Genomic DNA, 13,232 nt, shown 5'->3' with positions numbered 1-13,232 from the left:
CGGGCTGCCATACACAACTTCCGGGATCAGGTCACGGACACTCACAAATCGCTGGCGACTGAGTGTATAAAAACCGTTCATATCGTGCGAATTTCTCATTTGAAATCAAAGAATTGCTTGGCATAAGTTTAAAGGTGATATTGCAATCAGAATAGACGCTTGTGGCCAAGTCAACCGGTATCACTTTAATACGCGTTATTTATTCAACCCCTCTCAATCCATTCACATATGCACACAAAACGTTCTGAGAAAATACACCCAGCAGAGCTATGTGCCTCAGCTACTTCTCTTCAACCTCCAGGTAATGTACTGATAATGTGGGTAGTTCTTTTGTATTTATGATCCACTACTTTTAGGCATCTATGCAATGATTTGAGATTTCCGATCCAGTAGAATCAGGTAAAGAAACCTTGGCACTAATTTGCATTCTCCGTATCCAGTAGAACCAGGTAGAGCTTGCATTATTGTGTTATTGTGGCAGTGATTTATTTTTAACATACCATATAGTATAATTTCTCATCAAGTAGAACAAGGTAAAATATATAATGAGAATATTTACGATCCAGTAGAGCCAGGTCGTGTATTATACCAATGATTTTATATTTGCAATCCAGTAGAACCAGGTAGTGTAAAGACAGTGATTTTACATTTACAATCCAGTAGAACCAGGTAGAGTATGTACTGAGACTATTACAATCCAGTATAACCAGGTAGTGTAATATAGGCAGTGGTTTATATTTACAATCCAGTAGAACCAGGTAAAGTACGTACTGAGACTATTTAAAATCCAATAGAACCAGGTAGTGTAATATAGGCAGTGGTTTTATATTTACAATCCAGTAGAACCAGGTAAAGTATGTACTGAGGCTATTTACAATCCAGTAGAACCAGGTAGTGTAATATAGACAGTAGTTTTATATTTACAATCCAGTAGAACCAGGTAGTGTAATATAGGCAGTGGTTTTATATTTACAATCCAGTAGAACCAGGTAGAGTATGTACTGAGGCTATTTACAATCCAGTAGAACCAGGTAGTGTAATATAGGCAGTGGTTTTCTATTTACAATCCAGTAGAACCAGGTAAAGTATGTACTGAGACTATTTACAATCCAGTAGAACCAGGTAGTGTAATATAGGCAGTAGTTTTATATTTACAATCCAGTAGAACCAGGTAGAGTATGTACAGAGACTATTTACAATCCAGTAGAACCAGGTAGAGTATGTACTGAGACTATATTTACAATCCAGTAGAACCAGGTAGTGTAATATAGGCAGTAGTTTTATATTTACAATCCAGTAGAACCAGGTAGTGTAATATAGGCAGTAGTTTTCTATTTACAATCCAGTAGAACCAGGTAGTGTAATATAGGCAGTGGTTTTATATTTACAATCCAGTAGAACCAGGTAAAGTATGTACTGAGACTATTTACAATCCAGTAGAACCAGGTAGTGTAATATAGGCAGTAGTTTATATTTACAATCCAGTAGAACCAGGTAAAGTATGTACTGAGACTATTTACAATCCAGTAGAACCAGGTAGTGTAATATAGGCAGTAGTTTTCTATTTACAATCCAGTAGAACCAGGTAAAGTAAGTACTGAGACTATTTACAATCCAGTAGAACCAGGTAGTGTAATATAGGCAGTGGTTTATATTTACAATCCAGTAGAACCAGGTAAAGTAGGTACTGAGACTATTTACAATCCAGTAGAACCAGGTAGTGTAATATAGGCAGTAGTTTTCTATTTACAATCCAGTAGAACCAGGTAGTGTAATATAGGCAGTGGTTTTCTATTTACAATCCAGTAGAACCAGGTAAAGTATGTACTGAGACTATTTACAATCCAGTAGAACCAGGTAGTGTAATATAGGCAGTGGTTTTATATTTACAATCCAGTAGAACCAGGTAGAGTATGTACTGAGACTATTTACAATCCAGTAGAACCAGGTAGAGTATGTACTGAGACTATTTACAATCCAGTAGAACCAGGTAGTGTAATATAGGCAGTAGTTTTATATTTACAATCCAGTAGAACCAGGTAGTGTAATATAGGCAGTAGTTTTATATTTACAATCCAGTAGAACCAGGTAGTGTAATATAGGCAGTAGTTTTCTATTTACAATCCAGTAGAACCAGGTAAAGTATGTACTGAGACTATTTACAATCCAGTAGAACCAGGTAGTGTAATATAGGCAGTGGTTTTATATTTACAATCCAGTAGAACCAGGTAGTGTAATATAGGCAGTGGTTTTCTATTTACAATCCAGTAGAACCAGGTAGTGTAATATAGGCAGTGGTTTTATATTTACAATCCAGTAGAACCAGGTTAAAGTATGTACTGAGACTATCTACAATCCAGTAGAACTAGGTCGTGTAATATAGGCAGTAGTTTTATATTTACAATCCAGTAGAACCAGGTTAAGTATGTACTGAGACTATTTACAATCAGTAGAACCAGGTAGTGTAATATAGGCAGTAGTTTTCTATTTACAATCCAGTAGAACCAGGTAGTGTAATAGAGGCAGTGGTTTTATATTACAATCAAGTAGAACCAGGTAGTGTAATTTAGGCAGTGGTTTTATATTTACAATCCAGTAGAACCAGGTAGTGTAATATAGGCAGTAGTTTTCTATTACAATCCAGTAGAACCAGGTAGTGTAATATAGGCAGTGGTTTTATATTTACAATCCAGTAGAACAGGTTAAGTATGTACTGAGACTATTATAATCCAGTAGAACCAGGTAGTGTAATATAGGCAGTAGTTTTATATTTACAATCCATTAGAACAACTAGTGTAATAGAGGCAGTGGTTTTATATTTACAATCCAGTAGAACCAGGTAAAGTAGTTACTGAGACTATTTACAATCCAGTAGAACCAGGTAGTGTAATATAGGCAGTGGTTTTCTATTTACAATCCAGTAGAACCAGGTAAAGTATGTGAGACTATTTACAATCCAGTAGAACTAGCAGAGTATGTACTGACACTATTTACAATCCAGTAGAACCAGGTAGTGTAATATAGTAGGTGGTTTTATATTTACAATCCAGTAGAACCAGGTAGTGTAATATTGGCAGTGGTTTTATATTTACAATCCAGTAGAACCAGGTAAAGTATGTACTGAGACTATTTACAATCCAGTAGAACCAGGTAGTGTAATATAGGCAGTAGTTTTCTATTTACAATCCAGTAGAACCAGGTAGTGTAATATAGGCAGTGGTTTTATATTTACAATCCAGTAGAACCAGGTAAAGTATGTACTGAGACTATTTACAATCCAGTAGAACCAGGTAGTGTAATATAGGCAGTAGTTTTCTATTTACAATCCAGTAGAACCAGGTAGTGTAATATAGGCAATGGTTTTATATTTACAATCCAGTAGAACCAGGTAAAGTATGTACTGAGACTATTTACAATCCAGTAGAACCAGGTAGTGTAATATAGGCAGTAGTTCTCTATTTACAATCCAGTAGAACCAGGTAGTGTAATATAGGCAGTGGTTTTATATTTACAGGGCTCGAAATTAACTTTTTTCCCTGCTAGTCCCATTAGGCTACCATTTTCTGAAGTTGGTAGTCCAGTGACAAGGTCTGGTAGCCCATGCATGAATGGAGAGGGGGTTTTTTGTGAAAGATATTTTTTATTTATATCTAGATATTGAACGATTTATTTTGCATGATTCTATCCAGAAAGTGAATTTTCTAGTCTAGATCAATACCTGCCAATAGCCTTAGGAGAACGGTATAGCATGTGCAGTGGACAACTTTGACGCCTCAAAGTTTGACGACCTATTCACACATACGCAGAGCTTATATGCAACAAAGTCGACATGTCCTTTCTGTGTCCAGCTTGGTTGAATGAGCGTCGGTCATCTCACAGCGATCAACATCATGTCGCCCACTAAGTAATTTCATATCCATGGCTTTGGTAGTCCGTGTGGGCTACCATTTCATTCGTTTTGGTAGCCCCAGGGAAAAGTTGGTAGTCTGTGGACGCGGGACTACCGCTAATTTCGAGCCCTGATTTACAATCCAGTAGAACCAGGTAAAGTATGTACTGAGACTATTTACAATCCAGTAGAACCAGGTAGTGTAATAGAGGCAGTGGTTTTCTATTTACAATCCAGTAGAACCAGGTAAAGTATGTTCTGACACTATTTACAATCCAGTAGAACCACGTAGTGAAATAGAGGCAGTGGTTTTATATTTACAATCCAGTAGAACCAGGTAAAGTATGTGAGACTATTTACAATCCAGTAGAACTAGCAGAGTATGTACTGACACTATTTACAATCCAGTAGAACAAGGTAGTGTAATATAGGAGGTGGTTTACATTTACAATGCAGTAGAACCAGGTAAAGTATGTACTGAGACTATTTACAATCCAGTAGAACAAGGTAGTGTAATATAGGAGGTGGTTTATATTTACAATGCAGTAGAACCAGGTAAAGTAAGTACTGACACTATTTACAATCCAGTAGAACCAGGTAGTGTAATATAGGCAGTAGTTTTATATTTACAATCCAGTAGAACCAGGTAAAGTATGTACTGAGACTATTTACAATCCAGTAGAACCAGGTAGTGTTATATAGGCAGTAGTTTTCTATTTACAATCCAGTAGAACCAGGTAGTGTAATATAGGCAGTGGTTTTATATTTACAATCCAGTAGAACCAGGTAAAGTATGTACTGAGACTATTTACAATCCAGTAGAACCAGGTAGTGTAATATAGGCAGTAGTTTTCTATTTACAATCCAGTAGAACCAGGTAGTGTAATATAGGCAGTAGTTTATATTTACAATCCAGTAGAACCAGGTTAAGTATGTACTGAGACTATTTACAATCCAGTAGAACCAGGTAGTGTAATATAGGCAGTAGTTCTCTATTTACAATCCAGTAGAACTAGGTAGTGTTATATAGGCAGTGGTTTTATATTTACAATCCAGTAGAACCAGTAAAGTATGTACTGAGACTATTTACAATCCAGTAGAACCAGGTAGTGTAATATAGGCAGTAGTTCTCTATTTACAATCCAGTAGAACTAGGTAGTGTTATATAGGCAGTGGTTTTATATTTACAATCCAGTAGAACCAGGTAAAGTATGTATTGAGACTATTTACAATCCAGTAGAACCAGGTAGTGTAATATAGGCAGTGGTTTTATATTTACAGGGCTCGAAATTAACTTTTTTCCCTGCTAGTCCATTAGGCTACCATTTTCTGAAGTTGGTAGTCCAGTGACAAGGTCTGGTAGCCCATGCATGAATGGAGAGGGGGTTTTTTGTGAAAGATATTTTTATTTATATCTAGATATTGAACGATTTATTTTGCATGATTCTATCCAGAAAGTGAATTTTCTAGTCTAGATCAATACCTGCCAATAGCCTTAGGAGAACGGTATAGCATGTGCAGTGGACAACTTTGACGCCTCAAAGTTTGACGACCTATTCACACATACGCAGAGCTTATATGCAACAAAGTCGACATGTCCTTTCTGTGTCCAGCTTGGTTGAATGAGCGTCGGTCATCTCACAGCGATCAACATCATGTCGCCCACTAAGTAATTTCATATCCATGGCTTTGGTAGTCCGTGTGGGCTACCATTTCATTCGTTTTGGTAGCCCCAGGGAAAAGTTGGTAGTCTGTGGACGCGGGACTACCGCTAATTTCGAGCCCTGATTTACAATCCAGTAGAACCAGGTAAAGTATGTACTGAGACTATTTACAATCCAGTAGAACCAGGTAGTGTAATAGAGGCAGTGGTTTTCTATTTACAATCCAGTAGAACCAGGTAAAGTATGTTCTGACACTATTTACAATCCAGTAGAACCACGTAGTGAAATAGAGGCAGTGGTTTTATATTTACAATCCAGTAGAACCAGGTAAAGTATGTGAGACTATTTACAATCCAGTAGAACTAGCAGAGTATGTACTGAGACTATTTACAATCCAGTAGAACCAGGTAGTGTAATATAGGAGGTGGTTTATATTTACAATGCAGTAGAACCAGGTAAAGTAAGTACTGACACTATTTACAATCCAGTAGAGCCAGGTAGTGTAATATTGGCAGTAGTTTTATATTTACAATCCAGTAGAACCAGGTAAAGTATGTACTGAGACTATTTACAATCCAGTAGAACCAGGTAGTGTAATATAGGCAGTAGTTTTCTATTTACAATCCAGTAGAACCAGGTAGTGTAATATAGGCAGTGGTTTTATATTTACAATCCAGTAGAACCAGGTAAAGTATGTACTGAGACTATTTACAATCCAGTAGAACCAGGTAGTGTAATATAGGCAGTAGTTTTCTATTTACAATCCAGTAGAACCAGGTAGTGTAATATAGGCAGTAGTTTTATATTTACAATCCAGTAGAACCAGGTAAAGTATGTACTGACACTATTTACAATCAAGTAGACCAGGTAAAATAATTATTTTTTAATATAAACTCGATGAAATGACAAGGACACCGTGTCTTTTTATATATTACACATTTAATTGAATTTTCAATGTGTATTGTCAATGTTATGTACATTTCTTAAAATGACCTTTTTAAATAGAGTTTGCAAAACCAAACAAAACACGAATGTTTCTTTTTATGAGAGAGTTGAATTTTTTAATGCTAATTTTTGTTGAACCAGCCCTATACCCTACTCATCTCATGATAAATAACATAAATGATGTTCCTGGGCATTCCTTAACATTAAAAGATGTAACCTTAAAGAAAAACTTTCCAAGAAATATGCAAATTGAAAGCTTTGTATTTGTGAAGATTAATTATATTGTTCTGTTCATCATACTGTCAATGTGCATATAAACGTATCAGCATTCCCAGTTCACTTTGGGAAGTTAATCTCAGGCCAAACTGTTGCTGCAATCATTATTGCCAGATTCATACATAAGATGGAGCACCTTTAATACTTAGGCACACTTTCTCTTTGGTAAAGTACACATTTCGAAATAAAGCAATGACTGTCCTAGTGATTGACTGTCGTTATGTAATATCAAAATTCAATCATTCTTTGAATATCAAATAAAAATTGTACACAATAGAGAAAAATTTTGAAAAACTATGGCTGTGAATTGTGAGAATAGTTATTGTTCACATCTTATATTTCAGATAAAGTGATTTTATTGTCAAAATCAAAAACATCATATAGTGCAATGTGTCTCGGTTTTATTGAGACATTCACAGCTCCTATAGCTGCGCCCCCTAGCGGTTCAGAGACGACAACTCTTTACCTTTAAAATAACTGGTTTCGATGGATTGATGATAAGGAAAGACTTGTTATCTCTGAACCATGAGCAGAATTCATTGCAAATAATTCATGGTAATTCTGTTCTTAAATAGAATCCATTTTTTTGTATAATTTTATCTGTGAGAGTCAAATTTGACTTTTTCAATTTTGTGGTGTTATATTCTGCTCCTAGCTTTGGAAATAAAATTGGAAGAAAAAGGAGAGAAAGACAGAAAGAATAAATGACTGAATGAATAAAATAAAAATTTCACCCATGCATTGATACATGCTTTGCTACTTGTAAGACAGGAAAATAAACAATTAAGACTAATCAAATATTTTGGTAAAACATTTCCAACACTGAAGGCATTGTTAGTAAACATAATCCAAATAATTAGAGGTATGAAAGGTGAAGTCTAAATGTATGTTTACTATCTCCATAAAGCTAGAAACTGGAAATAGTATGCACACATTTGCAAAGATATGATATTTCAAATCATAATTATGAATTGTAATTTTTCTTGGGATTTCACATTTCAATGATATTTTGAACAATTTAGGAATTTTTTGGTCAGTTTCATGAAAATAATGTAGAAACAAGTGATGGACATGGAACAACTGAGGTGTCAACATAATGACCAAGGATCATGTTGATCAGTTGTAATTTGTTGTATTTTTTTTCATTCTTCAGGCGCACTGTTGTTAACAGTAAAACTTTCTGTATGAAAAAAGAAGATACATAAGTTGAAGTATTCATCCAAATGGTTATTTAGCTGGGATAGGATAGATTTACATAGGCACAAGAAATAGGCATGTGATAATTTCCAATTAATACTTTCTGATATGGTTGTACATGTACCGCTATGCCGTTAATTGTTTAAATGTAATAATCTGATTTCATATAAAGGGGTAATAAATCTGGTTCAATTGAAATAAATATTTTTGTTATTGGTTATATTTAAGGTCCACCTTTTACCCTAATTCGTCTTGAGGATGCCCCCTAGTTATACGCTGTAAAACAAAGAAAAACATGAATTAATTATTCTGTCTGAAAAATGTTTTTTAACAATAATTAACGATGCATTACTATCGTATTGTCACAATGATATAATTCTAAGAAAAGCATGTGTCAACACCAGCAAATGAACACAAAAAATTTCAAACTCAAAGTTAAAGGGTGGTGGTCGTCGCGCTGTGCAAGTGCTACATTTTTTTTCTTGATAAACATAGTTTTGTAAACATTAGTGAATAAGTCTTCTCAACTTCCACCAGAGTAAGATGGAACCGTTTCCTCAATATTTAATGCCTCTGTATGACAGGATAATGTAACAGTAAAATATTTTGATTGGAAATGAATATAAGTGGTGTATTTATATTTATAAACATGTGTAAGGCTATGAACATTGAGACACTGCACCCGGCGCATTATGTGGCTGAGTTTACTGCACGTAGTCACGGTGAACAAATAGGGTTTGATCAAGCGCAGTCATTTTGGTTGTACACAATGCTTTGTACAATGAACAATAAAAACATCAATAAAATTATCAACATTGTATATATATTTTAGTTTTTAGGTCGGCATCAAGGAGAATGCCTATTTAACACAAAAATTACACACCATGATCGGTAAGCAAGAAGCATGACATGGAAGATGCTGTTGCATTGATAATGGAGAACGGTTATCGCTTGACTGTAGACGTAGTTCTTTACTGTCTATGTGTTGACGTACACGGATATAAAAAACCCTTCTCCGCTACAGACTTGACCCACAACCCACTGTTGATCGCCAATTCAAACTTCTTCTACTAGTAACAAATGGCGAGAAATAGTCAAATGCCAGGGAAAAAGACAAAACGAGTTGGTTAAATTAGCAGCTTTTGATGGGAAAATCTCACGGCTACACATAGAGACATGTTGAGTGATCCTGATCATGTGACTACAATGTGACTACAATGGTCATGACAGTGATGTAATGGTCTAGTCTAGGCCTATTGGTGCTACGTAAACTTCACCTCCTGATTGCTGCCATTCAAATGAGATAACCCAACAAAAAATATTTATGAAAGGTCATTCGCTTGACTTGATACTTTTACTCATAATTCTCGGTTCCACACACCACGGGGCAAATTTTGTAGTTGAGTCTGATTGTCCACAGCTGAATTGGGAGTGCCATATATCCTGTTCTCTTGACACCGTCATTCCATATACCCTCAAGAAAACGTTTTTCGCGAGGGTCTATGGTCATTCACGCAGACCACAGAACAGCTAGGTTCTCCTTTTCAGTTGCTGGAGTGGGCATTGCTATGATAGCTGTATATTTCTGTCGCTTGCGTTGTCAACTGGACTCCTGTTGGGCCTCTGGAATAAAAAACTCTCATCATTGCTTTGGATGTCATGGACTAGAGCCCGGTCATTTATATATTTGTGTGCATATTACAGTGCAGTATTAGATCATAGACCCTCGAGGGTCCATGATTAGATGTACCGGTAGGTGCAAGTGTTCTCAAGTACACTGGAGCGAAAACAGTAGCCGAGCCCAATTCAAGAAAATCATGATTAAATGTGATCTCAATACAGCATGTTCCTGTTAAATATTCAGCATATATTTAACTTACATTAATTGAAATGTTATTGCTTGTTAACTTTGGTAAGTCAGAATGTTTGTGACAGATCGGACGCCATTTTAACAAGTGGCAATATATGGCACACACTGTCATCAACCAGTAACTTTGTGTGTTGTTCTTGAATACAATAGGGGGACCCCCTCGAGAGCATGAGCAGCATGATGACCACTGCCCTTTAATTTGAGGAATTAATAATTGTGTGTTAGTATGGTTTGACACATTCATCAATACTAATATATCATAACATATGGGAATTACTTACTTGGATATATTGTCTCTGGTAAGTTATATGACATGCATCACTCTACTCAATTTATCTGACTATGTGTACAAAATATAAGGTAAAAACATTCTGTATATCTAACGGATGGTCAGGGAAGTGTACTTTTTGATGAATTTTTGAATATCTTAATTATCATTTTCCACCATTTGGATTGGTATATCGATTTCAAGTTCTTGTTCCTCTCCTAAAGCATCATGTAACAACCATTAAACATCTATATATGCCTAAATTGTACAAGTCGCATATTCAGAATTTCCTTTTAATTTCAAATTTCAATTATTTTTACTATTTTCTGAATACAATCGTACCATAACTTAGTTGTCAAGACATTACATCCCAAAAATGTCATTTTGAAATTCATATGAACAAAAGAAAATTAAGTAGATTTTTTGGAATTTAATTTAATATTGTTAACATTAGAGTTCTAATCAACATGAACAATACAGTCTTCCCATGTACACAGGTGAGAAACTGAAAGTATATCTCTACATGTTTTGAGGAGTTGAACAAGAAATTGTATTCTCCTTTTAATCCTTTGAGCGTCAAAGTCTATTTTTGTCCCCTAAATAAAGTAAATCCCTTACATTTTTTCTCAGATTTTCGCCAAAATTTTGAGAAAAGACTGTAGTCAATGAAATGTGATGTCCATTTGGTCCAAATTTATCAAAACATTACAGAAAAATTCATAACATTTGGTAAAATTTGCACTTAATCTTTGGCAGGAGAAAATTACAGCGCTCAAAGGGTTAATACAAGCAAATCAAATTGAAAAAAAAATCTTCATCATAAGTTACTGGAACTTTAATTCATGAAAACTAATAGCACAGAATAATGTTTCAATAGTTTCCAAAACCATGCAGACCTCCCCTGTGAATTGTTAACAATTGAACATAACATTACATATAACGGTAGAATGATCTATAGCCCCCTTAAACATTACATATAACGGTAGAATGATCTATAGCCCCCTTTTGAATTACCATTGTTAACAATTGAACATAAACATTACATATAACGGTAGAATGATCTATAGCCCCCTTTTGAATTACCATTGTTAACAATTGAACATAACATTACATATAACGGTAGAATGATCTATAGCCCCCTTTTTGAATTACCATTGTTAACAATTTAACATAAACATTACATATAACGGTAGAATGATCTATAGCCCCCTTTTGAATTACCATTGTTAACAATTTAACATAAACATTACATATAACGGTAGAATGATCTATAGCCCCCTTTTGAATTACCATTGTTAACAATTGAACATAAACATTACATATAACGGTAGAATGATCTATAGCCCCTTTTGAATACCATTGTTAACAATTGAACATAACATTACATGTTACGGTAGAATGATCTATAGCCCCCTTTTTGAATTACCATTGTTAACAATTGAACATAAACATTACATATAACGGTAGAATGATCTATAACCCCCTTTTTGAATTACCATTGTTAACAATTGAACATAACATTACATATAACGGTAGAATGATCTATAGCCCCCTTTTTGAATTACCATTGTTAACAATTTAACATAAACATTACATATAACGGTAGAATGATCTATAGCCCCCTTTTTGAATTACCATTGTTAACAATTTAACATAAACATTACATATAACGGTAGAATGATCTATAGCCCCCTTTTGAATTACCATTGTTAACAATTTAACATAAACATTACATATAACGGTAGAATGATCTATAGCCCCCTTTTTGAATTACCATTGTTAACAATTTAACATAAACATTACATATAACGGTAGAATGATCTATAACCCCCTTTTTGAATTACCATTGTTAACAATTTAACATAACATTACATACAACGGTAGAATCATCCATAAGGGACTGGTCAGTTTTTTCGGCTTGGGGGAGTGAATTTTTTTTGCGGATATCAAAAAGTGGCTGACCCCATATTCCAACTTATGAAAACAGGGTGACCCCCTATTCCATCCTTTTAAAAGAGGGAGACCCCCCCCCCCCCCATACGCAACAAAGGTAAAACAACAGGTGGATGAAATTGTTGTCAAGTCATAAATCATAAGTTTGGCAAAAATGAGACGGAATATTTTAGTTTAAGCAAAATAATGTTATAGTCAGTATGTGTGTTTGTGAAAATGTTAAATAAAGAGACATCAATGTTTACTTTATAATAGCGCTGCTCACGGTTACAGGTTTGTTACTAAATATAGCTGTACGCGTGCGACATCGAACACACAGCTTGAAATGCGGACAAATTTTATCAATGTTGCATGCGTGGCTGTCTTTGCAGCTTGTACTCTGAGTCGTGAATATGTTTTTTAGTATTTACTGTTACACTAGCGGTCGCCCACTGTGATGTATTTTTGTCGTTCTTGCACAGGTAATTTTCAAAAGCGTAATCTAAAATGCGGACAAATATTTATTTTTGCATATTAATGAGAGAACAGTGACGTAAACTGTGAACGGCCTTATTAACAATCAAACCATCAAAAATGTTTAAATTCTTACCTTTATTACTCAAAGTTTGTCGTTTTCTCTTCTTAGTGATGAAACCTTGTTCCAGTGCTAAACCTCCTTCACAGTCACTTGGAAGATGTTGATAGGCACTCTGTTGATTGATTTGAGATGATCGTAAATTGATTGTAGGACGGCCTCATCTTTCATAAGATACGTAAAGTTCCTAAGTTTATCTAGTTGTTCTCTGCACTGGACGGCCAAGGATAGATGTTTACTTTCTGTAGTGGTAGTACTGGTCATCTGGTTAGCATTGGGAATGTTCTCTGAATCTAGGTGATTTCTACTTCTCTCGTCATTGTCACTTGGAGTTGATGTCAGGGAATGTGATGCAGCCATGTATTCACTGGGTACGTCAAGCTGAAAGTACATACTGTCTCTGTACAAAGGTGATAATTTGTTCCAGCCCCATGAAGGAAAGTGATTGAAGATAGCCAGAAAATGTTTGCATAACCAATGTGTTCTCTTCCAGTCGTGGCATTCACAGGAAGGCATAGCGTTCTCATTTCCAAAGTTTACATGGTATTTCTCCTCTCTCGATTCACTTGCTATCACAAAATGTCCTTCTTGTATCT

The 13,232-nt window shown here is 35.2% G+C and overlaps 1 long non-coding RNA gene across 1 annotated transcript; it reads right to left on the bottom strand.

The window, feature by feature from the left end:
• Positions 1-8,114: 8,114 nt before the first annotated feature.
• On the bottom strand, positions 8,115-10,033 carry LOC139139333 (uncharacterized). Its single transcript, XR_011553781.1, has 3 exons — positions 9,852-10,033; positions 8,855-9,594; positions 8,115-8,247 (listed from the first exon to the last, which is right to left on the bottom strand). It is a non-coding gene; the product is annotated as an uncharacterized lncRNA (long non-coding RNA).
• Between the last annotated feature and the right edge of the window lie 3,199 nt (positions 10,034-13,232).

Source organism: Ptychodera flava, chromosome 8, assembly GCF_041260155.1.
Source record: "Ptychodera flava strain L36383 chromosome 8, AS_Pfla_20210202, whole genome shotgun sequence".
Lineage (NCBI taxonomy): Eukaryota > Metazoa > Hemichordata > Enteropneusta > Ptychoderidae > Ptychodera > Ptychodera flava.
This window is presented reverse-complemented; position numbering and strand designations above follow the sequence as displayed.